The sequence below is a fragment of the Parus major genome, chromosome 1 (genome assembly GCF_001522545.3).
Source record: "Parus major isolate Abel chromosome 1, Parus_major1.1, whole genome shotgun sequence".
In the NCBI taxonomy this organism is placed as follows: Eukaryota; Metazoa; Chordata; class Aves; order Passeriformes; family Paridae; genus Parus; species Parus major.
In genome coordinates, this window is record NC_031768.1 from 94,982,088 (window position 1) to 95,009,099 (window position 27,012).

Sequence of the window (27,012 nt, forward strand, 5' to 3'; positions counted from 1 at the left end):
AGTCTGTGCCCAAACTGCAGCTCTGGAAACACCAACATGTGGACTTAGAACAGGCAGGCTGCCTACAGACTCCCAGTTTGGGATAGATTGCTACAGAGTCCACTTCCCCTGAGGTCTCCTAAATGGGACCTCCTGTTCCAGTTCAAGGGTCAGAGGAGCTGTTTCAATGGACAGGATCACTTTGGTTGGTTTGTTGGTTTCTGTGATACTTCCCTATGCAAAGCTGTAGTTTCCCCTTCGTCATGGTTCAGTGGGTAGCGTTTATGGTTCAACCAAGAACAAAAAGATGTTATTGCACTCAGGCATAAATAACAAAGAGCTTAACTAGGATATGATCAAGCCTGTGACTCTGAATAATGCAAGATAGAGTGTCATAGATATAGGTTAGAGCGATACACAAGGGAAACCAAAGGCTACTAAAGTATCTGACTAAATAAACAAACAGAAGGTCTCAGCCGGAATCTAGATAACATTGCTGAGTCCTAGAGTGTGCCTTTGGTTCCACATCCCTTTTTGCTTTTCTACTTTAGCTGCCAATGTGGTATGACCTAGTTCTGGGGGCAGAGGGAAGGAAGTAAGTGCTGTGCCCCCTCCCTTCACAGAGATTTAACCAGTCTGAGCCACAGGAAGATGACTGCTTCCATCTCCCACCACCTGCAGGGAACAGTGGCAGAAGGCAAGCACTCTGAGGTGCCTTCACCCCAGTGCCCCTCAGTGATTGCTTTTTCCCTAAAACTCTTCTCATCTGTCCTGTGGTAGGTGCATACACATCTTGCAAATCTGTTTCTCCTGGTCACTTCAGGATTTTGTACAATTTGTCCCCTTTGCAAAGAATTTTGAATGGCTGTGGGTGTGCAAATATTCTTTTTGTCTCTCAGCTAGTGCCTCTGTGGGCAGCAATTGTGTACAGCACAGCACAGCTGCAGTATTTAAAAAATAAACTGGCTCTCTGAAGGTTATGTTGGCACACAGAAAATATCAGCGAGGTCCTCATATACTGCAGGATAATCTGCCTTGCCCTGTTGTAAAGATATCTCCTTGTCTGTGCATGGATGAGTGTCCTGTACCCTGGTGGTGCCTCAGCAAGTTTATGAACACCTCTCATTCACGTGAGTGGCATTCCATGAGGAAACAGGAGCAATACTGGCAATTAACATAATCAGGTCACAATATGAAATATCATGGTGCCATTAAAAATGTATAAACAGCTCACAGGCTGTAAATATTTTTCACATTGATTAATTTTAATTTGTGTTTCTGACTCATTATGCAGTGAGACTATGAAAGATAACAAGTCAATAAGATCAGGATAAGGAAAATGGAAGAATGTGCAAAACTTTCTCATAATGGATCATAGAAATAGGTCTCAGTATCCTGTGTGGTGATTAGCATTGCCACATACAATAAATATAAGAAAGTGGTCTGTGGCATGGCCATACGATTTGGCCAATCCAGGACAAACTCAGGATAGTCCACACTGTCTGCCTTTGAGGAGGGAGACCAGGAAACAGAAAGTGGGAAATGAGGGCAATAATGATCATTAAATATTAACCCAAAAGTCATTTGGCTTTAGATTACAGTATTGGTATCAAATGTGCAAGATGATTAACTTAGACTTTTGCTTTCACAAAGTCTAGGTATGCCTTTAATTTTGAAGGTGGTGGTAGATTGTCAGCATACTGCTCCACCCGCAGTGAAAACCACAGTTCAAATGGCTCTGCAATTTGAAATAAACAGAGATCTGTCTGGATGACTGGTTGATCTTTACAAAAGTTATCCAGACCTCAATGTGATGATAATGTGACACAGATATTTATAAAATAACTGTTGTTGTGTTTGCCTCTGTAACTCCTTCTTTCTCTGATGTAGCACTTATTAAAATGTCAGAAACTATTTACTACCTGCTGTGAACCTATACAGTGTTTAAAATATTGGCTTAAAATAGTGGCTTAAAATATTGTTTCTTTAAATTCACCAAAACAGGGTGGAGTTATAGTCAGTACAGCAAGGATGAATGATATTAATTGTGAATTTCTCAGCCTGTGGATCTTAACCCATGATGTGTAAAGGAAACACTGCATCACAGAGCAACTGCAAGTGGTGTTTATTCATTACGGGGTGAGGGGGTGGGCGCTGGAAAATGTGACTGAGTCATAAAATCCCAAGCTTTCCCAAAATTTGGGTGTGTTCAGAAGCAGAGTTTTGTTCCCTGTGACTGTACATGAGACAACTAATACCATCTCATTTAACTCTGGAGAGACGCTTGAAAAACATCAATATTTTGAATCCAGTTTCTCACGAGGCAAGGTGATAAAATCTTTTCATAAACCCTATCTTACGAGCACAGTCCCTCTCCCTGGGCATTGTGCCTTTTATTAATGAGGCCCAGGGAGGCAATAATTGCCCCACACCTCTCTTAGCCTAGGATTTGCCAGTGTGGGATTTGCCAGGCAGGGTAATTGAGGCTGCTGCTCACTGCTAAAGTTTATTTCCAGTTCCTGCTGCATAAAACACATCTGCTGCTCTCCATGAGTGGACAAGTTCTGGCTGGGCATGGTCTTGGACACACCTGAGGATCACCTAAATCCAGCTAAGACCAGCTGGCAGTGCTATGCTGTTCATCCCTGTGGATGGAGAGGGACTGGCAGCACCCAGGGCAGGGCTGTGGGCTGCAGGTGCTGCTGCTCCTGGGCTGCACAGAGAGCTGCTTCCCTGTGTCAGGCCAGGGGCTGGGGATAGCTGGGCCCACTGGGAGGAGGTGCTGGATGCCACCTCCCCTCTGTGCCTGGCCAAGGAGGATGCTCAGTGCTGTTGCCTCACCAAATAAGTCATTGCTCCAGAGGAGACTCAGCTAGAGGCTCGGAAAACAGCCTCCCATTTTGGCATGACTTGTGTCTGTGCTGGGACTTCTCAGCATTATGGGGAAATGAAATGAACACAAACAACACAAACTCTGAACCTTGGCCACTGCCATCCAAAATAAACAGGGTGTGGGCATAGTGATCCCACTTGGCTTTTTTCTGCATCCTGCAGTCATGTCTGGGGGGGATGAATTAACCCCACTCCTGCTAAGCTGCCCTGCTGACCCTTCCAGGCAGGAGCTGGGTGCGATGCTGCTGGCATTGCTGCTGGTGTCCCTGCCAGCCCCGGGCACAAGGAAGGGAGGTGTCCCCTGGGGTTGGGTTCCCGTGCTGCCACCTCGCTGTGCCAGGTCCTGCTGGCGCTGGCTGCACCCTGCGGGGCTGAGCTCTCCCTGCTGTCTCTGAAGAGCGGGGAAGCTGCACCCCAAATCCTGCTCTGATCCTGAGAGAGCTGTGTGGGGTCCTCTTCTCCCTCTCTTTTGTGCTACCTGCAGGTGCTGTGTCCCCTGCAAGCCCCATCTCTCCCTTCAGCCCTCCCCTGTGTCACTGGCATAGAGTTGTTCTGTGGTAAGATGGTGGTAACAGGGCCCAGCAGTCTTTTCAGGTACAAGTGTGTAACTCTCATGGTGCCTTCTTTTTTTTATTTTTTTTCATTTTTTTATTTTTTAATTAATTTTTTTTGCCAAGGTTGGTTGCCATTCTAAACATAATGGGTTTAGGAGCTTCATCATCTGTATTTCTAACCTGAGTTATTGTACTTCCACAGGTCCCAGTAATGAAAAGTTGCTGATGGCAACATCTCTGTGCATTGACAAGAAAGAGAAATGTGTTTAGGAGCCTAGAAGATTACATATAAAGACAGGGAACCCTCAGTACTCCAAATAACAAAGTTTTAATTTAGGAAAGTGTTTATTGAAGACAGTCTGGAGGGCAAAGTCCTGGGGGAAGAGGCCCATTTTGTCAGGATTTTCATAGAAGACTGGACAAATGACTAGTGAAGGTATTAAGAGTGCCAGTCTGGCATTATGTGTTGATTGATTGAATCTCATTGAATTATTTTTAAAAAATTAATAAATAAATAATGGAAAGAAATAATAAATACAACAGCTGTTAAATGGACCATGCTGTTCTTCTCTGACCTGGCTTCCAGAACGGACAAGAAGACCCAAGATGGAGTTTCTGTTTCTGTGCTTTTAATGGCTGTATCAGTGTCTGAGCTGAACTGAAGAAATCCATGGAAGAAAAACTGGAGTCCTTGTTTTTTTTGCCAGACACCTCTCTGGCTGTCTGCTTCTCTGTTCCCAGAACTTTCCTGAATTTAAGGGTTACAGGCCCAGGCTGTGTGAGGGGAGATGTGCCAGGAGCCTGGTGTTGAGGAGCTGCTGAGGGGATGAAGACCTGCCCAGCTGGCACACGGGGCAGACACAGATGTCTGGCAGTGGCCAGGGAGCCCTTGTTTTCCACACCACCAGTGAGTCACTCTGCTGGGAGCAGAGAAACAGCATGGGCAGAGGTCCTGCTTCAGCAAACTGCGTGGCTGAAGTTTTAGAACAGTGAATAGACCGTATGTGAGGAGTTCTGGAAAATGCTTGTGCATGATGGCTTGTTCCAATTAATATTGGAGCTTTTTAGTATTGGGAAAGCATGAGCAGTCTGTAGCACCAAACCCAAGATCAGAGTGGATTTAGCTGTCCTGTGTTAGGGCTAATGCTTCTATGCATACACTGATTAACACCAATTTTCATGCTGGCTGACTCATGGCTCCTAAGAAATCATGCTGTAGGAATTTTTTCAGTATTCCTTTACCCATGCCTAGGATGTCCAACCAGTAGTATGGGAGCACATCTGGACTCTCAGTACGATGCTCCTTGGGGCACTTTTCTTGCAATTGGCCAATTCTTATGGGCTAGAGAAACTAACTCTGTAATGATTTAGGCCTTGGTGTTTGGCAGGGTTATTTTACAATGGTGGGGGTGAGGGACAGCTTGTCCTGAAAAGTGGTGGATGCCCCACCCCTAGGAACATTCAAGGGCTCTGAACGTCCTGTCCAGTGGAAGGTCTCCCTGTTTTTTGCAGGGGGCTTGGATGAGATGACAAGGTGTTTTCCAAATCAAGCTCTTCTATGATTCTATATCCACTTTCTCATTCATGTTTATGTTTAACTCCGAGCTTTATCAGTGGTGAGCATGAATCCCACTGTGCTTCCATAACCCGGTATTTCTAACACCAACACACACACACACACACAAATTAGCAGCTGAGCTTCTAAAACTGATCTGAACATACATGTTTTTACAAAGTCAGGTTTCACTTGCCTTTGGTTTTGATTCTTGAAAGATACCTGCTTTGAAGCACTTCTGAGCTCTGGGAATTTAATTTTGTTTTAATGAGAGTCCAGATTGTCTTAATTGCATGATACTTGGCACTGCTAAGAAAAACAGTAGCAATCATAAGACCTTTGATATTTGCCAGAGGTGCACCAGAACCTGTGGGTTATTTTTTATGTGTCTTATTCTCCAGCCCATTTTTCAGGTGTGGCTGACTATTACTTCTTTCCAGTTAGTGGACATGAACTTTAGTCATGAGTGACTTTGTTTTCTACATCTGATATGACACACAGTACCTGGAAGTTCTGTTTATTTTTTAAAGATAAAATGAAAAACTCCTTTGTCATAGCTGACTGCCTCAGTATTTTTCAGCGTGGTGCTACGCCACATCAGTTTATTTAATGTGTGTGAGCACGTGTGTTTGTGGGTTCACATCACTGCTAGCAGATTTCTCCTTCCCTACCCACGCTAATTACTCTGTCCATTAGTTCAAAGTCTGAGAGAAGGGGGAAGGCAGAGATGATAATTAATCATGAACTGGACAGCTTGTGCTGTTTGAATTATTATTGTATGTGTCAAGAAGAGGATAATTTTTGGTCATACTCCATTGGATCTGGATTCAGTGCCCACTGGAGTCAATGGACTTGGCTTTGTTGACTCCAGCAACACAGGATACAGCTTGTGGAGGCTGATCCACCTCCAGCTCACACAAAATGGCCCCATCTTTATTGCCATGAGATCTTTTCTGCAGGGCTGAGTATTTCCAGGCTCTCTCTCCCAATATTCCAGTGTAATTCCCCTTTGCTGGTAACTCACCAGTACTTCTTTAAAGGAACCAAGGGTGAATGATGTTGAGTGGCCCATCTGGGCATCACTGGGAGGGAGAGACAGCAGCAGGGCTGAGGAAATTGGAAGAGACTGTGGATAGTTATATCAATGTGCTGCAAAAGGGAGAATCACCTGTGAAGAAGAATTCAGTGGGCTCTGAGGTGCCTCCTTTGGGTTATAAAAGGTCTGGAAATGCACTATCATGTTTTTATTTTGTCATCTAGAGGGGTGGAATAGAGACAGAAAGATTTGAGGGGACCTGCCCACTATGGCTCTGGTCAAGAGCTTGTATGCTAATTCTCTTACTGGCTAGGAGAGTAGGTGGTGACAAAAACCTAACCCAAAAGGTATGATTATTCTTCATTTCTATATGTGTTCTCCAGGCTTTTTAAGTACTTTTTCTTGTGCTGATGCTGTGCAAAATTTTAGTGAGGCTTTATTTATTTTGTCCTGGTTTTTTTTATGTGAATCATTTGAGTCAGCTGCAGCTTCTTTAATGCCCTTGTTTTTCCTAACCCATCCATGAAGAGGTAAATAATTTATGCCAGTGTGACTTTTAAAGGGATATTTATTAATTAATTCAAGCTACCTCTATTGTTTGGCTGTACCCAATGAACTGGTAGTAGCTATGGATAGACACAATGGCCTTCCCTGTGCAATTATAGTTTTATTTCCTTCTGAGAAAAACAGCCCAGTTTAATAAGTGTTTGAGCCTGGGCCTTGGTTCTGCTACAAAAGAGGGGTACTCTTAATATGCCTTAGCACTTGGTGGGAGCCTAGGGAAGACAAAGCATTTTTGTAGCTTTGACTCTGGATAGTGAGCTGAGCTAGTCACCCTGTTAATTATGGACAGTAGCATGAATGGACTGATCCTCAAAACCATCTTGATTTTGCAGATTAGGTCCACAGATCTGTAAATAAATCTTTCAGGTCTAGACACCAAATACAGGTGTGAAATAACTTTTTATTTGCTGCTTAGCTGCAGTTGCAAAGAAGCCCTGTCCCTCTAAGTGTGAGCAGAATGGAGTTGATTTGGCTTTCCATTACTCCATCTCTTATCAAATGCATGTAGCCCTGGCATGTGGGACTTGCCATACATAGTTTAAGAGAACATTTTTCAGCATCTGCACTTATGAAGGTGGATATTCCTTCCCTTTTCCCAAGAGCTCTTCCTCCCTTCTTCAGTGTAATCTCTCCTGCTGCTGTTTGCTTGCCTAAGGCTTTCATTATCCTAGGAATATGATCTCAGCCTGAAATCCAAACCAAGATGTAAACAAGAGAGCAAGTGGCAGAACTGTTCGTTTGGGGTTGTTGTCTTTTGTTTGTTTGTTTCTGGAGAAGTAACCTTTGTGTTTAGCATCTTGTTTCAATTGCTGAGCTGTTCCCATGTCTTTGAAGGGTTACTCTGCGCTTGTTTGTGGCACGCTGTTCCTAATCACCTCCGATTATTGCTGACACATATTTGGCTCGTTTTATCTGTCTGTGATCTGGAGATGGGAGCAGGAGGAGGAATCGCCTTCTTAGCCTGCGATGGCAGTGCAGAGCCCGCACACGGCCCGGCAGGGTGAGACAGCGCTGGGGAAGGAGGGAAGATGCTGTTTGCTAATCCCGGTTCTCCTGCTAAAGGCGCTCCGGGCAGTAACAGCGCTGTGTGTCTGTCCCTGGCCAGCCGCGGGGACAGCAGCCTCATGCCAGCGCTGGAAGGGAGCTTGTTCCCCCTTCGCCATGCTCCTGACAGCGGTGCCAGCATGATCACGTCTGGGAGACCCCCGAGTCCCTTTTGTTGCTATCTCTTCCCTCCCCAGCTGTCCTTGGAGGCCAGGCTGGAAGCTGGGTGTGCCACCCCCGGCCGATACTCGAGTGGCCGCGGTGTGCGGGAGCGAGCCCGGGGCACTGCAATGCTCCGTGTTGAGACACCGCCTGTGTGCTGTGCCGCTTCCAGCCCCTGCCTCCTCCCCTCCCCGCTGACTAACACTGCGGGAATGCGCCGAGCCCACGTCTCTCGGGGTTCTGTTTAAATTTTCACTTTTATTTTGACTTCTTGATTAAAAGGAGCCGAAGAGACGCGCAGTTCTCTGGGCTTCTAAATAAGACAATGCTGTGCAGCTGGTGCGTCTTCAAAAATTAGCTATGGATTTTTAGGTCTTCCTAATTACTTCCTAATACTCCAGAGAGAGCTCCCTTCTCAGAGAGCAGGTACTCAGCTCCTACAACTTGTGTCCTGCTAAGATTCAATAAGAAGAGCAGCAAAATCATTACCTGCTCCCAAAAGCTTAGCCTAAGAATTTAAAATATGCTGTCCAAGAGAATATGAAGGTTTGAAAAACAGCAATATTGTGGCTCCTAGTGTGGTCTTCTAGGCAGTGCAGAAATGAAAACAGCCTAAGTTGAAGGTCTCCTGAAAAAGCAAGTGCAATTCATATGCTGTGCTCATGTTTCTGGTGAGACCTTCCATAATTATTTCAATATTAGCCTGACCAGTTAATAAGCTTTCAGAGTGGGAATGTGAATTGCTAATGAGGGTTTTCTTTCTGCCTTACAACTGGTCGATCAGTGATTTAAAATCAAGTGAAGGCTGGGATTTCAAAATCTGAAGGATATTTTGCACTTGGCAATGTTTTCAGCCATTACTTCTAACTTTTGCATACTTGTCTCCCATAACCTGGAATAATGTTTTCTTGCCTCAGTCAACACCATCATTGAAGTAATGATGCTAAATTAGTCATGATCCAGTAACTTAGAGTGTGGGATGGTTCATCAGCACAGAGCTCTGTATGTTTTAGATTGCAAGGTTGGAGCCCACTCACCCACTTTGTTTTTAATTTTAAAAAATAAATAGCACAAGTTGGGATGCATTCTAAAACTAACAAAAATAGAGAAAGAAAATATGATTATTTTCAAGGTTCCAGCTCAAGGGGGCAAAGGTGAAAAGCCTGTAATAGATTTAAGTTATTAATTAACATCTACTTACTGGATTTTTCCTAATTTATGACTTCATGTATTATAACTCCTTTGGTAAAACATGATAAACATGCCCAGTGAGTAATCATACAGTATGAACTGACAAATAAAAATATCTTAGAACATAGCAGCTACAAATTAGTAGAGCCTCTTCTTGACTGGAGCAGATCAGAATTCACTCAACAAAACAGTTCATTGAAAGAATGGCTTCTCAGTAGTTTTAATAAGGTAGAGGAATCCCCCTGGGTGCTGGAGAGGTGTTGGCTCTGCCAGGTGTGCTCCCCATGCCTGGAGCAGGACACAGCTGTAGTGCTGGGGGCTGAAGGGCAAGCCCCACAACTGGGCCAGAAATCAGCTGCTTCCTTATCAGGGACACTTTTTGGGTGTCTGTACTGTATTTTTGTCTGTGCCTGTACTCCAGGTGTGGGTGAGGGCTGTGGTGCCATCGCTGTGCTGAACTGACTAGGACGGACTCTGGAGGGTCAAGAAACTGCTGGGAAAGGTGGGAGCCCTCACTGGAGACCTCCAAGAGGCTTGTGATGATGGACATTTGTCTGTGCTTTTATTAAACAGGGCTGTGCAGTTTAAACAGAATATTAAACCTCCAAATGACCTGGATAGCATCTGCTTCCCCTCTAGTCTGCAGAATTTAATATAATAACCAGGGCATCATGAATGCTTGTATCTCATCTAGCAGGAGGGGAAATGAAGAGGAAGGCAGGCAAGTCTAAAAGCGTGGAGTCAAGAAGGTAAAGACCAAAGGGCTCAATGAGCCTCTCCCTGGAAGCTGGAGAGCTTTGTGTAGGGAGGAACACACAGTCCATCTTATTCTGATTAAGCCATATTTCAATAATAAATGCAATTTCAGTATGAGAGGCTGAAACATGACTGGAAATCAGTGTTAATTAGATCAGTGGCCATTTTTCTTGTAGGAGGTTTGATCTCATACAGAATCCCCAAGGGATCAGGATCCTGCAGGAGGTGGATCTCCATATCTGCCTGCCTGCTGCTCTGCCTCCCATCATCGTGGCTATTTGCAGTCACTAATAACCTTGTAACTTGCCTGTAAGGCATTGTCTTTGCCTTATGGATTAGAAGCTGAAGTGCTGTACAGACAAATGACTTGCTGGAGGTCATGCAGGAAATCTCTGTGAGCACCAAAACTTGTAAACCTGTATTTCTGAATCATGACTTTAACATCTCTGTACCAGCTTTGGCTTGGTTAAGGCTGTGTTCCCGCACAGAATGAAAGACCGGAAAAAACCCCAAAAAGCACAAAACACGTCAAACCCCATGCTTGCATTCTTTAGTGGGAAACACTGCCTGTAACTCAAGCTTTTCTCTTATCCTCTGACCCTACATATTTCCGCAGCTGTCAGTTACTCTAAAGAGCTTTTCCTAGTGTGGTTACTTGGTCAATGAGTGAACCTTCAGGGTCACAAAGCCTTCTTGCCTGCTGCCTCTTGGATTTTTCTTTGTTTTTTTTTTTCCTTTTGGTGGTGTTAGAGGGCAGGCAAGGGAGGGACCTCAGAGGCAGGCAGCCAAGGGTGTGAGCAGTGCCAGGTTTAGTAATGGCTGTGCTGACATGGATTCTCGTAACTGCTGCCTATTCCTGCCCTGCCAGGAACAGCCCATTGGGCAGCAAGTTTTGGAGGCCTAATCAGTCCAGACCAATAATCTGTTGACCTGTACAGGGCTGCAGGAGAAACTCTGCACAAATGTGTGTGTTTTCTAGGCAAACTTATTAATTAAACGTAATAATATTTAAGTATCTTGGTAGTAGGTGTCTGGGAGCTACACAGTCTGATGAAGCACATGTGAGAGGCTAGGGAGGTTGGTGTGATCATCGTGCAGGATAGAGGGCACAGGCTGAGCTCAGGAGGGATACAGGGCAGCTGCTCCCAGGAGTGCCTGACCCCAGGGGCAGGATGATGCTGATCCCTGGTAAGCAGTGCCTTGCTCTGCTCATATCTACTCAGGAGAGGGTATGATTCCCTCCCACTTTTTTGTCTACCTCCTCTTGTGTTTATTCCAGGTCTGTTGGAGATGGTCTGCAGGCATTTTGAAATGCCCAAGCAAATCCTCTGTGTTGGTTCAAGCTTTAAAGCCCTCTGAACAGGCTGGACACCACTTTCTGATGTCTATAGGATTGGAAACTATCTTATTTTCAGTAATTGCTTAAAATGGGATGCTAACCTAAATTTTCTTCATTAAGCACAGTCTAGCTCTTTAACTGACTGATGAAGCAAACCCTGATATCTCATTTCTACATGTTTTCCTGCCCACTTTGAGTTCATTAATTTTTCCATTCACAATGTCAGAGAAGCAGCTCAAAGCCTAGTGCTCTGAAGGTGACTGTTCAAAGGAACAGCTTGATGGACATACTGATGTTTAGATATATTTTGAGGTCTTCTACCAAAAAAAAAAAAAGACATTATGTTCTAAATGCCAAAATATCATTATGGAAATATTTTGGAGAAAACTAAGTTTGTTTGTGGACTTTTATTTTGAATTATCATATTTGTTGTGATTTGTAGTGGCCTATATCTGTGATAGAGTTGTAAATGATTTCCCTGACTGGGATTCTTTCACAAGTTTTAGCACTGAACACATCTGTGCACTATTTCATGTTATTCCTTGGTTTTAAGAAATTTGTGTTTTCAGCCTTTTGTCCATTAAATGTGGTCATTTCCATCAGGGTGATGTGAAGAGCAGGTGACCCATTTGTGGAGTGCTCTTGACTCGAGTTTTGCTGGGGCAAGGGCCTCAGCACAGAATCTGAAGTGGGGCTGGAAGGAACTGGGGGGCAGAGTTGGAGGCACTCAGTGAGACCCAGAGCCCCTTCCTCTGCTGGGGCAGACCTCAGCTGCCGTGTCACTGGGGAAGAGAAGGTTTCATCCGAACCTTTTGTGTTGACACAAAGGGGCTTTGCATTGCTTAACTGCCTTGCTTGAGACAATGCTTCACCTTGTGGGGGATATCTCTGACAAGACACCATGATTTGAAGCATCTGTTTTGCCTCTGTGGGCTGCATGTGTAGGGATGTTGTCCATTCCTCCATGGTGTGAAAGGGTGTGCAAGCTAGCCAGAATCCAGCCTTCTACAGACACCAAACACAGCTGCTGTGCAGCACTTGTGCAGAGTATCAGAAATCTTAATTTTTGCAGGCTGATGTGGACCAACTCACATGCATAAACCCAGCAAGAATAGATTGCTGTTTTTCAGAATTTTCATTTAATCAAATTAAAAAATCCCTAAACATCTGCTGCAATGAAGATTTTGATATTTCTCAGATAACGTGTAAATACTTGTGACAATAGGGACGAGTTATACTCTATCTCTAAACAGCAGCTGAAATTTGCTCTTGATGTAGTTTGTAGAAGGAGCTCCACTCACTGGTAAATTGCTAGGCTGTTATTTGTGATGACTCAATCCTGAACTGAAAAAAAAAGTCATTTGGAGCAACCACACCAAAAGAAAATGTGACTACCCTACTGGGAAATTCTGTATTCAATGCAAAATTACTTGTTTCATTATTTATTAAAATCAAAAATATTTGATGGTTTACTAATCTCATGCAGAGAAGCTACTGTACAGATTGGTTTAGAGAAAGTTTAATTATGGATGTAAGGGGAGTAGGACTGGAAGGTCTTTGAAAGAATTTGCTGTTTGTCTCTCTACATGTATGGCTGATATGGCTGATGCACACAGAATGCTTTGGTTTCACTATGACTTAAAAAAAAAAAAAGATCCATCTTTGTCCAAGACGTGACCAACATCAGTTTTGGTGCTTCTTTTTTTTTCCCTGACCAAATCAGCAATTCCACTTCCTCCTTTGCTCTCCACAAGGAGCAAATGCCACAGAATCAGAGAATGGTTTGGGTTGAAAGGAGCCATAAAGTTTGTCTCTTTCCAACCCCCTCTGCTATAGGCAGACACACCTTCCACTAGACAAGGTTGCTCAAGGCTTCATCCAGCCTGGCCCTGAACACTTCCAGGGTTGGGACATCCATAACTTCTCTGAGCAACCAGTTCCAAGCATCCATAATTTCTCTGGTCAAATCAATTCTCAGCACCCTCATAGTAAAGAGTTTTTTTCTAATATCTAATCTGAAACATCATCTTTCAATTTAAAATTGTTACTCTCCATCCTATCACTGCACTTCCTGACAAAGAGTCCTTTCCAGTCTTCTCTTTAGGCCCCCCCTTGGGGTACCAGAATGTTGCTATAAAGTCTCCCTGGAACATTCTCTTCCCTAAAAGCTAAATAACCCCAGCCATCTCCTATGGGAGATGTTCCAGCCCTTGCATCATCTTTGTGACCCTCTTCTGGGTCTGTCTTATGCTGGGGACCCCAGAGCTGGATGCAGCACTGCAGGGGAAGGGGGGGTCTCATGAGAGTGGAATAGAGGGCAGAGCCACCTGCTTTGACATGTTGGCTGCAATTTAGATGAAGCCCAGGACGTGGTTGACTTTCTAGGCTGCATTGGCAGGTCATGCCTGGTTTGAGATCCACCTGGTGCTGTGCAGATGGCTGTGTGCTGTTGGGGCTCTGCAGGGTTTGCTGTTCCTACAGGCACCAACTACCTCCTCAACAAAAAGTTCACCAGTGGTGGTCTGGAGACACTCCAAATTAAATATTGTAGACTTATCCATGACCATACCCTTTGGAAAAAGGTCATAGTTCATGAATTACTGTGTGATACATCTAAAGCAGGATGAGGCCTACCTACTTACAAGCAGGATGGGTCTGTGTGTGCAGAGATGCCTTGGCTGGTCTGCAGGAGTTGGTGCTGGCCCTGGAAGCATGCTGTTTCAGCAAAGCACTGCTGGGGGGCTTTCAGATTCCAGCCAGCCATGAGCCATGTGGATTCCTGGGACTCTTTTTTGCTCCTTTTGTCTCCTTTGGCTGCTCCAAACCAAGCAGAGCTGTTTCTAGAAACAACAAATGCTTTGCACCCACATGAAATGATTATAGTCTCATCCTTCTCACATCACCTGGACTATTCCACTGCCACTGACTGTGGGCAAAGTCCTGGCTGCCTTAGTCTGAGACTGGCCAGTCTGAGACTGAGCAGTTTTCCTGCTGCATGGCTGGTGGGTAGGAGGGTGTACAAGAAAGTGGTGTCCCTATATGATGCTGTGGTAGTATGGCCTCAGGGTATCTTGTTCTTTTTGGGGTCTCCTGCACCAGCAGCTCTGGCTACATGGCCATACCAGGAAGCACAGTCACAAAAATGGTAGAGATATAAATTACAGAAACAAATGCTATCTGAGCTTGAAATAACTGTGTCATGCTTCAGGGTATCCAAGTCACAATTTGGATCAGATTGGATTTACTGCCTGTCACAAGAATTGATTCTGGCAGGGATAATCAGTACTGCCTCTTGAATGGTGCCAACACATTCATGCCCAAGAGATACATTCCTTGTATTAACACATGACAATCAAAATACTTCAGTGGTGGATGAATGTACTGAGGGGCCTAAATACACAAATCTGTGTGCTTGCTCAACCATGATGATATTTTCTGATTTTAGTTTCTGAAGTGAAAACACACCCTTCTCTGTGGCAGATGATCTTGTCAGTCCAGGTTGCTCTAGGCAGAGCAGATGTACTGTGTGTGTGCTTGTGTTACCTAGCACATGGTAGGGGGGAGAAACTATGCTGGTACCTTGTGGCCTGGATACACCTAGGAGAGATGGAGCCCTTCTAAATGTGGAGCTTCATGTAGCTGTACTGTTTAAACCTGCCTTGTCCATGTGTTGTGTGCATGTTGGTCATAAGGAGTTCACTTGAAGGTCAGGATTGGAGACTGCTCTGGGCAAGTATCTCCAGCAGTGCCATGGTGAGCACACCTGGAGAGCTGCACCAGTTTGTCTGGACCCTGTCCTCTCTCCAGGAGTGGTCATGAAGACAGGGACTGTGGTGGAAGGCAGGGCAAAGCAGGTGTACGTGTTACTGCTCCCCTTGTGAGGTGGTGCTCACAGTAACTTCCTGAAAATAATCCAAGAATTTCTCTCGTGTACTTGTTCAGGGTTTTTACAGTATTATGTGATTGTGTGGTTTTACAGTCTTCTCTGCCTTCATGGGGAACTCCCCATGAGTCAAGGTTTCAAGCAGCAAATAACCTCTATGAAAAATGCAATGCTTCCCCATTCCCTTCTCCTCACTTTATGTTCCTGACCCTCAGGGCTGGTTTGGCAGTGCCTCAGCTCCTGGCTCTGATGCAGGCTGGTCATGGACTGTGCAGGTGGTTCAGTCAAGCCCACCACTGCAGATGATGCAGTGCCTTCAGGTGGGCTTTGGGACAGGTGAAGAGGAAACCTCTGCTCTTAGATGTTGCTGCTGCTCTGCACTATAGATCTGGGGCCTCGCTGTGCTAAGTGATGCACAAACAAATGTTCCAGCTCCTTCTGCACTGTGTTACAGCACACTGGAATCTAAAAGAATTCTGCCATGGACTCGGGTAGTAATCCAAACAGACATATCTACGTTCTCTGGCTTTGCTAGCAAGAATTTGCCAAGCCACTTAAGGAAGCGAAGTAGTTTCCAGAGACTCTGCAAAGCTGCTTTGGCAGATATTTTATTAGACATCTTTGCCAGGAAACTGAAGCAATACCATGATATGGTAAGGGACTCTTAACTCTCTTCCAGTGTCAACATAGTGTGAACAAATAGCCAGCTGCCCCAGAGCTGTATGAAAGGATACACATCAAATACATGCTTGTGTGTAAGGCATGACAGATACTTGTCATAACCTTAAGCATATGACAATATGTTGCTATCTGGACCAGAATAATTATTAGAAAAACACTCTACTGCATTCTGAGCATTCTCCATTTCAGTGCTGTTGAAAGCCATATTGTAGCCAAGATATGAATATTTTAAATGGTTTAACTTTACGGTTAAGAAAAAGATCTCAGTTGCGAAATGAAATTCTTGTTATTTTTCCCCTGTCTCTTCTTGAAGAGAAGAGTGAGCCCCTTAGTACTGATCAGCATTTTGTCAACTTATAAGTTGTATATAGCATTCAGGGCAGACTTGAAATTCTACTTGAAATTCCTTTTTTAAATGAACAGATTGATAAATTAAAAACAGAGCTGCAGAGCTCTATTTGCTTCAACAATTGATGTTAGTGGGAACAAAAAAATCACTGGAAGTTTCATGCACTACTTAGTTTGCATTTCTGGGATTTTTAGAATAACCAAATATGCATCTTTTAAGGAGTAACTGAATTCAGTTTATGCAAAGAATGCCAGTGTTAACATTTTTTTGTTTTATGACTTTCAAATTTGCTGTCTGACAGAAGCATATAGCTTTTCACATTAAGATAGGCTCTCTGCTCTCCTCACTGTCTGAATAAAAGGCAGAAACTGACACTTGTGCATTATGATATTTATACTGATGTACCTTTTGATGCAAAACCATTTTTTTTCCCCTACTTAATAGGCAGCTTCCTTTATGTGGTACTGAGTGCTAGACAATGAACCCCAAGTGATTGTAATACTCTCTAGACGCTTCAATTATGTCACTTTTTCAGAATTCTGGTGTGGAGCAGGATCATCCAGCCTGCTTGAGCAGCCATCCTCCTCCCTTTCACAATATTTAAAATGTTTTCCTAAAAGGTGAGGTTGTTTCAAGTGCTCTAAGTGTTGAGTCAAGACTGCCTGGGTAAATCAAATAGCAGAGATGCCTTATTTAGCATGAAGTGAAAAAAACTGTGATGGATTCTTATCTCATGAAAAACTGGTCATCTTCCCATCATCCTGGAAGTGCCCCAGTTGCACAGCATATACCACTGGGGCAGAAGGCATTCAGCATGTGAAAGCTGAAGGTGTTGAAAGTTCACTTGTGTTTTTAACTTTAAAAAAGATGTTTGTGGAAGAGCTGTAGGGCGTACTCTGATACGAAGGAATGATGAGCAATGGCCAAGAGTACAAAGGTCCTTTGGCTTTATTGCCTGGCTCTGGCATATTTGTGTATTGGGGCTCTCCAGGAGAGGTGGGATCTGCCTCCAGGGCAGATGTCATTCATCCATTGGAAAGTACACCTGCCTGTTGCAAAACTGTGGAAATGAGGCACGCTAGCTTGTTTGTTTTTCAGAAATGGTGGGGCTGCAGGGAAACGATGAGGCTTTTGAAAACACTGTGTAAAGTTGAAATCAATGGGCAGTCTGGCACTGTGGCAGCCAGAGCCTCCAAGGATTGTGATTCAGTCCTGGCTGCAAGCTGGCACCTGTGGGGTGGTGGTCAGGACAGGGACATCACTCCTGTTCTCATCAGTCTGGCCAAAAGAGACAGGAGCAGCTGTGCTGTTATGCCTCACCAGAAGTGGTGGGATACCTAGAAGAGGGTCCTGACAAGGAGCAGTACCCAGGCTTGGCCTTCTCCTGCCTGATGTCACTTGACCCAGCTCTTCTACCTCATCGTGTGCTCAACTTGTGGAGTAGACTCTTCACAAAAAGCTCCATCTGGATTGATATTGATCATCTTCTAATATGGGCTTATCCCACTGTGTAGAAAGAATAGAGGTTTTTAATTGAAGAAACAGAGAATAATGTGGTGGTTGCATTTTCAAACATGTAGGAAATGTAGATGTGGTACTAGGACAAAGAGTGTTGCAACAGGTCATTGTATTGTGGCAACCCTGAAGGAGATTCAGCTGGATTAAAGCTCTGGCTTTTCCACCAAAGCAGGTGCCTTTTGTCCTTGTATGATGGGCTAACAGGCTGGTAGTGCTGGAGGCTGATGTTGGTCAGCTCTCTTTAGCACTTTCCTCCTTGAGAGCACCTCTTTTGTTAATGCATTGGGGGATATAATGAGGAAATGAAACAGGTAAATACATCTTTTGTAGGTGTATACTCATCCTCCTGTTGTCGTAATGGGAATTTGCACTTTTAAAATCTGTATTGACACAATTCCTCAGAGTCTGAGGTAATAGGGATCAACTTCTGTTGTGCCAGGATGTGAGTCTTGAGATCAGCATGGCTGTGAGCCATTGGAAATATTTTACTTGGTATGAGGAGAGATGAATAGCAGGGTTGTATGTCAGGTCTAGCTGAATAAAGACTCCAGTTAATCTCTGCTGAGGATTTTCAAAGGGAAGTATTTATCCTTGTGCCAAATGTCTTTACCTGATATGTCTGACCTTGGGTGCTGTGTATTTCTCCTCTAAAGGATGTGAGATTTGGCATGCTGCTGATTTGCTAGTTTTTTCCCTGAGAAGGGCAGGTGTGGGTGTACTTCTGCTCTGTTCCAGTGCACCACTGCAGAAGTGGTGAGAAGTGAGGGCAAACAGAGCAAGGCCCTCTTGAGGGGTGAAGGTCAAGGTGTGTGCAACTGGCCTGCTAATCAATGTATCTCAAGTGCAATAAGAATTTAAGATAGAACTCCTCCACCTAGAAGTTATTCTTATAAAATTGTGGATTTATATACACAGGGAAATACAAAGCTCTGGGGGGAAAGTCGATATCTGCTGGATATCACTGTAAAAACCAAAAGTGCTTAGTCTCTTTCATTTTTATTTTAAAAAAATCGCCTCCATTTAACAGTGTAACAATGACTTCAGAATTCTTTAGGTTATGGTCTCAGAGCAGAGGGACCAAATTATTGAAAAACTTAACTTTGCTGAAGCAGAGAGTGTAGCTCAGCCAGTGGGCTACTGGAGACCTTATCTCTCACTGCAGCAACCTGAAAGGAAGGGGTAGCGAGGTGGAGGTTTGCCTCTTCTCCTAAGTAACAAATGATAGGGTGGCAGAGAATGGCCTAAATTTGCACCAGGAGATGTTTAGATTGGATATTAGGAAATATTTATTGATGAAGAGGGTTGTCAACCACTGGAACAGGCCGCCCAAGGAAGTGGTTGAATCATCATTCCTGGAGGTATTTAAAAGATGTGTAGATACGGCACCTGGGCACAAGGTGGGCTTGGAAGTGCTGGGCTGATGGTTGGACATCATGATGTTTAAAGTTCTTTTCCAACCTAGATGATTCTACAATTCTAGTTCTACGCTCTTTCTGATGGTTTTCAACATTTAAGGACAAATGATGAAAGTGTGTGTACGTGTCAAAGCTGAAAGCAAAGTCTCAAGGAAGGGAGCAAGAATATACTCTGGATGTTCTTGCAAGACAATTTTGAGCTGAGAAACAGTGGTGGGCAGGAGGGCTCTGCTTTGGAGGGAAAAACCCCCTCCTTATTCTCATTTTTCCTGCAATCCAGATCAAAATTTGTAATGATCTGAATGTTCAATCAGATTTATGCTAAAAGCAAACCCAAGTAGTGAGGTTGATGCATCATTCTGTGGGGTTTCCTTGTGTGTAAAAGCAGAAAGTTTGAGCTGATGTTTGGTATGCAAAGCAGAAAGGAGGAACAAGATGTGAAAGGTGTGAGTTATGGGATGGCTAAGCATAGGTTTGCTGAAACTCTGTAATACTGGAATAAAAAGTGGGGGTCTTCATGCTCTTCTTGGGGTGATTTAAGCAGGCTGTAAAGAGTGTTGATGAAAAAGTTGAAGCAAAAGGAGAAGTGAAGTGTGCACTCTAAAGGAAACTTAAAAAATCCCACAGTTAGAATGAAAAAGAAACTAATCCACATACTTTGATAAGGAATGGAATTTTCTGCTGTTTCCCGGACAATGCTGGCATCATGCGGCCACTTTATTTAGCTTGTTTTGTACTAAAATATTTCTGAAAAATCGTTTTCTCAACATCTTTCTGACTGGTATTCCTAAAAAAAAATAAAATAAAAAAAAAAGTTCATGAACACACACAATTCAATGCTCATGGTGTGACTCTTGGGGATGTCCTGTGCAGAGCTAAGAGCTGGATATCCCAACTCAGAATATCTTGTGACTCTGTGACTGCTAAACTCAGCTGCTTGCCTTGCCTGGATGTCCTGCAGCACCATCTCCATTTTCTGCAAGACACCAGGAGTCTTAAATTGGTCACTTGGGGTCTTTTACTTTCTGCCTACTGTTCATGTTTTTAAAGTGATCAGTCTGCCTCTTTTAACACAGAACAGTTTTTAGCTGTGTCTGGCTTTTGAATCTAAATGAAAGGAAGAAATTGCCATGTACATGGCAGGCTGTGGTGGGAGAGTTTTCCCACTGTGGGGACGTTTGTAAGGAGGGAGAGCAATGTTAGAGGACAGTAGATTTGCAGGGAGGGAAAGAAACTGAAACAGCAATTCTTCCCAAACTGGAAGAATGTGGGATGCAAGAGGAGAGGTGAAGCTTGTTTTTGAAAGACCAGGAGCAGGAGAGATGATGCAGGGGCCAGGACATACCCACACAAGGAAAAAGGGGTGAGAACAAGGAGGAAAGAGACCTGCAGTGATGCTTTTCATGCCTTTTCTGCAAAGGAGCAACATCCTGTTTAAGGATCTTAGAGGAGTCTTCTGGAGTCTGCTGGGAGAGGAAAACTGCATGTAATTCTGAGCTGAACTGATTAATTTAATAAATCTAGCTATGTGGGAGTATTTTTTACAGCAATACTACAGGTATTTTTGAAGAATGGAAACCTGAGTAGAATTACACCTAATACTACTTGAAGTAGAATCGTTTTACACTGACTGGGTTCAAAGAACTTTGCAGAAGTGCTCCTGAAGCTCAAGTAGATAATGCTGGGGTAGAGTAGTTTTAATCAATGATACTAGCAGTTTATTAACATGAATCTCAAATAATCTGGCAGGAACAGAATTTGTTAGAACTTTTAGAAATTCTGTACATCCAGATAAAATGGCAAACTTGGAAAAAAACATAAACAGTTGGAAAAGTATTTCTCCCAATTGTATTTCAGATCGTCTAAGAGATGATGTAGCAATATTACATTTATTATAAGACAGAGCAAATGTATAATTGCACACAAGTACAAATGCACAGGGTAGAGGTGTATGTTTGTATATATTTCAGTCTTTATAAACACTTGTGTATATATATATATATGCATAGACACATTCCTTTTTATGAAGTTTTTTTAAAGAAAACCTCATACAGGTAAAAAAGAAATGGAAGTATAAATGTAAAATGAATGATAGAGCTGTTCAGCTTTGTAAAACCAAACAAGTCTCAGTCACAAATAAGTGTTATGTGTCTGGATGCCTGATAGGGGGTAGTGAAAAGTGAGTTACTAAGAAACACATGCCTCACTCCAAAGTATGCAGTGCTTGCTCAATAAATGCAGGCATTTGTTTAAATAAATATTGACTATAATTATGGTATCTTAGTGGCTTTTATGAACTTTTTACTATGTGTTTAAGTGACAGGAAATCTTTAATCTGACTTGATTGAGATTTAATGTTTTATCTTGTTCAGATTTGTTTGCTCTTTGTAGCTTGGATTCTGACAAAACTTCAGCAGGGAGCAGGATACAAAATTCCACAATCCATGATAATAGACTTACTTGGGCATCTGCCTTGCATAGTATAAAACAGACAGTTAAATGTTTTTGCATCTAGGTGACAATTCAAAGCACATCACTAAATTTTTTCTCCTTTATCACTATCACAAATTTCTATCCTTTATCACAATAATTGCTGTTCCCTGGGAAAGCTTTCTTCATCTAGAGCAGACTCAGGAAAATCAGACTAATTGAATTTGGTTCTGTAGATCAATGAATGTAGGCTCTGCCTTTCTATGGTAGATACTTTTCTGTAGCTTCTGTCCAAAATGGGAAGATGCTTTTATTTCTTTGGCTGTACATGGTTAAATATAAAAACTAATGTATGCACATACCTATTCTGTGTTAGGTTTGCTAGATCATTTGTTCATAAAGACTGCTTTTTCAGCTCCTGTTCTTAGAAATTTGATAAAGAGACAGTAAAGGTCGTGTGTGTGCTGTTTTATGTGCTTTTTCAGTGCAATTTTAAGCAGGAGACTGTCTGCATTGTTAAAAGTTGTTGGGCTGGATACAAATTGAATTCATCAGCATGTAGAAGTTTTACTGTCAGAGTATGACTTACTGGAAGCTATTAAATAAATTTTCCTGAGTGTTTTGAAAGGGCATAAATGGCTGAAAAAGAAAAATTAGAAAGTAAGTGTGGCTGGGGAGAAAAAGAACAGGTTCTTCTGCTTAAATGTGGAGCTAGGGAAAAGGTGAACTTTATGATAGATTACGGTTTCTTTAATTGCAGCCCTGCCTTCCCAGTTCTGGTTTGAAGAATTAGAAATTCATTCCTTAATGTTCCATAGGCTTTTGCATAGCTCTATGGGTGAAAGGTGGGATGTGTCATTTACAATGACCTTAATCATTTTGGGCCACGATATTCCTGATGTCTGTGTAGCTTTACCAGAGCCATAGAGAGCAACCCCTGGCATGTGGAAGTGAAGTGCATCTTTACAAGGCAAACAGGCTTACACCTCTTTCTGCCACAGAAGGAAACTTTGGTTGTGAAAGAAAAATAATGAGCTGGTTGAGGGTTTTTCTAAGCTGTCACTTCCCCATTTCTCAGTGGGGGCAGAGCAAGTATCAGCTTAAGATAACATCAAACATGATAGCAGGGCATACTTTATATTCTCCAGAATATTGGCTATGAGTATGCCTTGCAGGAAGGACTGACACATCACATGCTATGTAAAAGGATGTGCCTTTGAAATGGACAGTATTAAAATGTTTGCTGTTGTTGATTTCAAATCGAAATCTATTTTCAGGAAAAAAAAGAAAACATGCTAAATATTTTCTTTATATTTTCTTTTCAAGGGGAGGAAGGAAGAGACCTTCTTAGCTAGTTCAGATCATGGTTTCCTACCTAGTTTGTTAAAGATTAAAAGCCTTAGGAGGGAGTGTGCCTTCAAGTATCTCTGGTGATAGAACTCAATATGGAGGTTTCAGCCCTAATTTGTGAATGAGAAACATCACAAGAAGTTGAATACAGACTGAGAAATCAGCTCAAATGCCCCATGGAAAATTTGACTGAACTGGAGATGATATCAAATTTCCCCATGAACCAAACTCATCTGTCCTTAAACTCCTAATGAGGTCAGTACCCTGGCAATGGTAGGAGAATGAAGTTGCTCTTAAAAAAAAGATAACAATAAAATTCCCAGGCCCAAAGAAATCAGGATTTTAAGACTGCATTGCTGCAGGAATTGTGGGGTTTACTTTTTGGGGAAGAGTGGAAAAAGTGGTAGATATTCAAGATCAAAGCATTATGTAAGGATAACTTTGTGGCTACTAAATTCAGGCTGAATACCCTGGCTTTCCTGGGTTGTACCTGTTGCTCCCCAGTTTGAGGACAGGCAGGGAGGAAAGTGCTGCTTAGTTAAGTGTCATGAGAATTTAACAGCCCTGAGGATCATGTGAGGAACATGTGAGGATCAGCAGGAAGGAGGATTGCACTTGACTCAGGTTGGCACTATGCTGGCAGAATGCTGCCTGCTCAAAAGGAGACAATGTATAGTGAGATACTCCCTCAGCTCTGGAATGTGGGAAAGAAAGGAGTATTGAGGGAGCTGTGTGACCTTAAGCAGCCATTTAGACAAGCTCTAGGTTTTAGATGTCATGTGGAAGGTAGAGAGTGGCAGAAACACGCTGTCTGTCCATTTGTTGCACTGCTTGGGCCAGCTACTTGCTGGTAGCCCTCCTGGTTGCCTTGCTCCTTGCCTTGCCTGGCCCCCCCAGGTGGATTTGGTCTGTGGGACTGGAGGCTGATGGAAAAGCTTGCAGGGCTGCTCTGTAAAATGCAAAATATGTACCAGCCTGAGGGAAAGAGTGTGGGAACTGCATCGCAGTGGTGAGGCTTGAGAATAAGTGAAAACAGGTAATATCACAAAGGGCATCAGGTCTCTTATGGATCCTGGGTGTGACTGACTTAGTGCTGTTGGAAAGTAATTGGAGGAAGAGTTTTCAGCATTAAAAACCCTCTACCCTGTTTTTTTGGTAGAGCCACACAGGATTTTGTCTGCTTAACACATAATTTTTCTTTTCCCTTCCTTAGCTGTGTTTCTATCTCATTCCCACCTTACCATATATTTAATATTTTTAAACTTTTCCTTTGTGTCCTTGCTATGGCATGTGCTCTTTTGAGCAAGTCACTGTGATCTTTGTAGGCTGTGTTGCTTGCTCCCCACACAATTGCTCTGCTGCAATGTGGTTCGTGAAAATGAATTTGTTTGCTGCTGCTGTTCTCTTTACCCAAATATTTATCATAACAGATATGAAGGCTGTCGTGGGATTTTTAAACTTAAGAGGTGGAGTGGGTAATTGAACATGTGAGACATGGAGCTCTTTTAACCATCCCTGAAGGAAATCTGGATATTTTGTGTCTCTAACGTTTTCCTTTGGTGTACTTGAGCTGTCTGTAATTTATAATCAATTCAACCCTTCCAACATTTTTAATGAGAAAAATAACCCTAATTTATAGCAATAGGTTCAATATATAGTGTATATTACCCTGGTAATAAAAACATTCTACAATATTTTAATCTAGTATTATGGAATATGCTTGGGGTTTTTTCTTAAATGAACATAAAGGCTGAATGCTGGAAGATGCTCCATGAAAACAAATTTTATTATTAATCAAACCAAACCACAGAATTATTCACATAGTGATTTTAAAGTGCCCAAGACAGTCTTTAATTGAAATGTTACAGAAAATAACAGAATGAGAAACTGTGTACTTGGTGTTTAATTAACTTTACAATGTATGTTCAGAAGCTTGTTAGATTGCTCAAAATGCAACTATAAGATGTAAGAGTGTGTTGGCAACATAAGTTCATTTATGTGTTGTCCAATAATAAATTTCAGCTTAGATTAATAAGCATCTTCTTAATTAAGGTCTTCCCTTGTTGCATGCTGAAATGGCTGATGCTAAGTGCCATTTCCATTCATTGTGTCCCATTAACTTCAGCACTTGCTCTTCCTTATAAGCTGCATCTGTCACACAAAGAAACCAGGTTTTAACAATGATTTTCTCTCAGCACCTGTCATGTAGTTGAATTTTTTTTTTTCATTCTCTTATCTAAATCCAGGCTGTATTTTAGCCTTCTGTGGCTGTGTAAAGGATGCAGGAGATTTAAAGAACTCCCTGGAGGTAGGTGTTGGAATGGCTTTGTCCACTCTGTGGTTTTGCTCTGGGTCTTTTTCAAAAAAGCTAAAGGAGGACATCTAGACTTTGTCAAAAGGTCCAGCTTGTGGTCTTGCAGTAGTGATGGATAGTGGAGGATTGGAGAGGAATACAAGGACAGGAGAAACCTACGGTGATGCATTCCTGTTGTGCTCTGTCTGAATCTCACTGCCGTGACCTTGTTCAAGCTGTGGATCTCCATGCTACCAAAAGCTGCTTCCATAACTGCTCAGGGCTTGGGCCCTCAGGGCTTTTACACCCGTGCCCCCTGTCCTCTTGGGTTAGCAGATGTGCTCTTCCATTCTACCACCACAGCAGCTCCAACTCTGTCCTGACACTGCTGCTTTGGCCTTGTCCTCACCACTTCAGCACTGGCCAGTGAAGCCTCTGGCTATGTCTGGTGTGGTGGGGGGTAAATCAAATATAAGTAGTTTCTCTGCACTTGACAAAAGCCTCTTCCCTCTTTTCTAACTGCATAACAAGTTGTGTGGGATGAATTGTAGTGCAGTGCCGGCACCCCTCTTGTTACCAAGGTAATATAGCGTGGCCTGGGTTAGAAGGGACCTTAAAGTTCATCTCCTTCCAACCCCCCTGCCATGGGCACAGACACCTTCCACTGGACCAGGTTTTCAAACCCCCGTCCAACCTGCCATTGAGCACTTCTAGGGATGGGGCTGTACAACTCCTCTGAGTAACCTGTTCCAGTGCCTCACCACCCTCATGGTAAAGAGTTTCTTCCTCACATCTAATCTAAACCTACCGTGTTCCAGTTTAAAGCCACTGTCCTATCACTACATGCCCTTGCAAGAAGTTCCTTGCAGGTGTCTTGTGGGTCCCCTCAGGTACTGAAAGGCCACAATAAGGTCACCTCAGAGTGTGTGTCTGTCAGCCTAGAACAAGGGGTGACTTGTAAACAAAGGAGGGTTGATTTAGAATAGATGTAAGGAGGAAGTTTTTAAAGTTTTTAAACCATTGGAACAGGTTGCCCAGGGAGGTGGTAGATGCCCCATTCCTGGAAACATCAATGGTCTGGTTGGACAGGGCTCTGAGCACCTGATCTAGCTGAAAAAGTCCCTGCTTCTCACTTCAGGTGGACTGGATTAGATAGTCTTTAAAGGCTCTTTTCAACTCAAACTATTCAATGATACACCCGAGAAAGCAAGGGAAGATGGTGAGCAATAATCTTGCTCCTATTCAAGTACCATTTGATATCTAAAGCTAATGTTTAGGACCACTTCCCTGCTGCTCTATTTCTAGCAGGCCTCCTCTCTAAAAGAAAAAGTGTCTTACCTACATCCCCTACAGAATTCAGGTCAGGGCTGTCCCAGAATCCCTGCTGTGGGCAGTGGGCTGCCATGGGGGAGGACAGGGTAGGGGAAGAATGGAAGTGCCCTCAGGACAGCAGGGTAGGCCAGGACCAGGGGTGGAATGATAACAGTGAGGGCAAGCAAAGGTTTTCCTCTTGCTCAGATCCCAGCCACCTGACCCAGGTGCATATCAGAGCTGCCTTGCAATATCCAGAGCTGCCTCTGCTTTGACTTCTATTAGTCATTAAGCCCTGTTTCTAATGGGAAGGGTCGAGTCTCTTGGTACAAAGGTGCCAAGTGAGCTGAGTGTGGCCTCTAGTGGTCTGTTAATATCAGACCGAGAGTCAGGGCTTTCTGAGCTGCTGATCTGTTGGTGCTTTGTGTTAATTATGGTCTGCAAATCTGTGAAAGAAAAGAAAGTGACCACCAGAGATCTGGGATAAAGAGGTTGTTTCCTATCAAGCATCTGCTCAGGTGAGGTCAAACAGCCCTGAGGGCATCCATACTGCACTAAAAGTGCTGCCACCGTGAGGCATGAACAAACTTTTTAAACTGATGCCAAAACTGGATCTCACTGCCAGAGCATTGGTACTTTTTAAAAATATACAGTAGAATATTTCAGTCTGAAAGCTGTAATAGATGACAACGTTTAGACAAGGACAAAGT

The 27,012-nt window shown here is 43.2% G+C and overlaps 1 long non-coding RNA gene across 1 annotated transcript in view; it reads left to right on the forward strand.

The window, feature by feature from the left end:
• The first annotated feature begins 6,288 nt into the window (after nucleotides 1-6,288).
• Nucleotides 6,289-27,012, forward strand: part of LOC117244217 — a 41,752-nt gene continuing 21,028 nt past the window's right edge. Inside the window, exon 1 of the long non-coding RNA XR_004496848.1 lies at nucleotides 6,289-6,363. This is a non-coding gene — a long non-coding RNA (uncharacterized LOC117244217). The remainder of the gene's footprint in view (nucleotides 6,364-27,012) is intronic.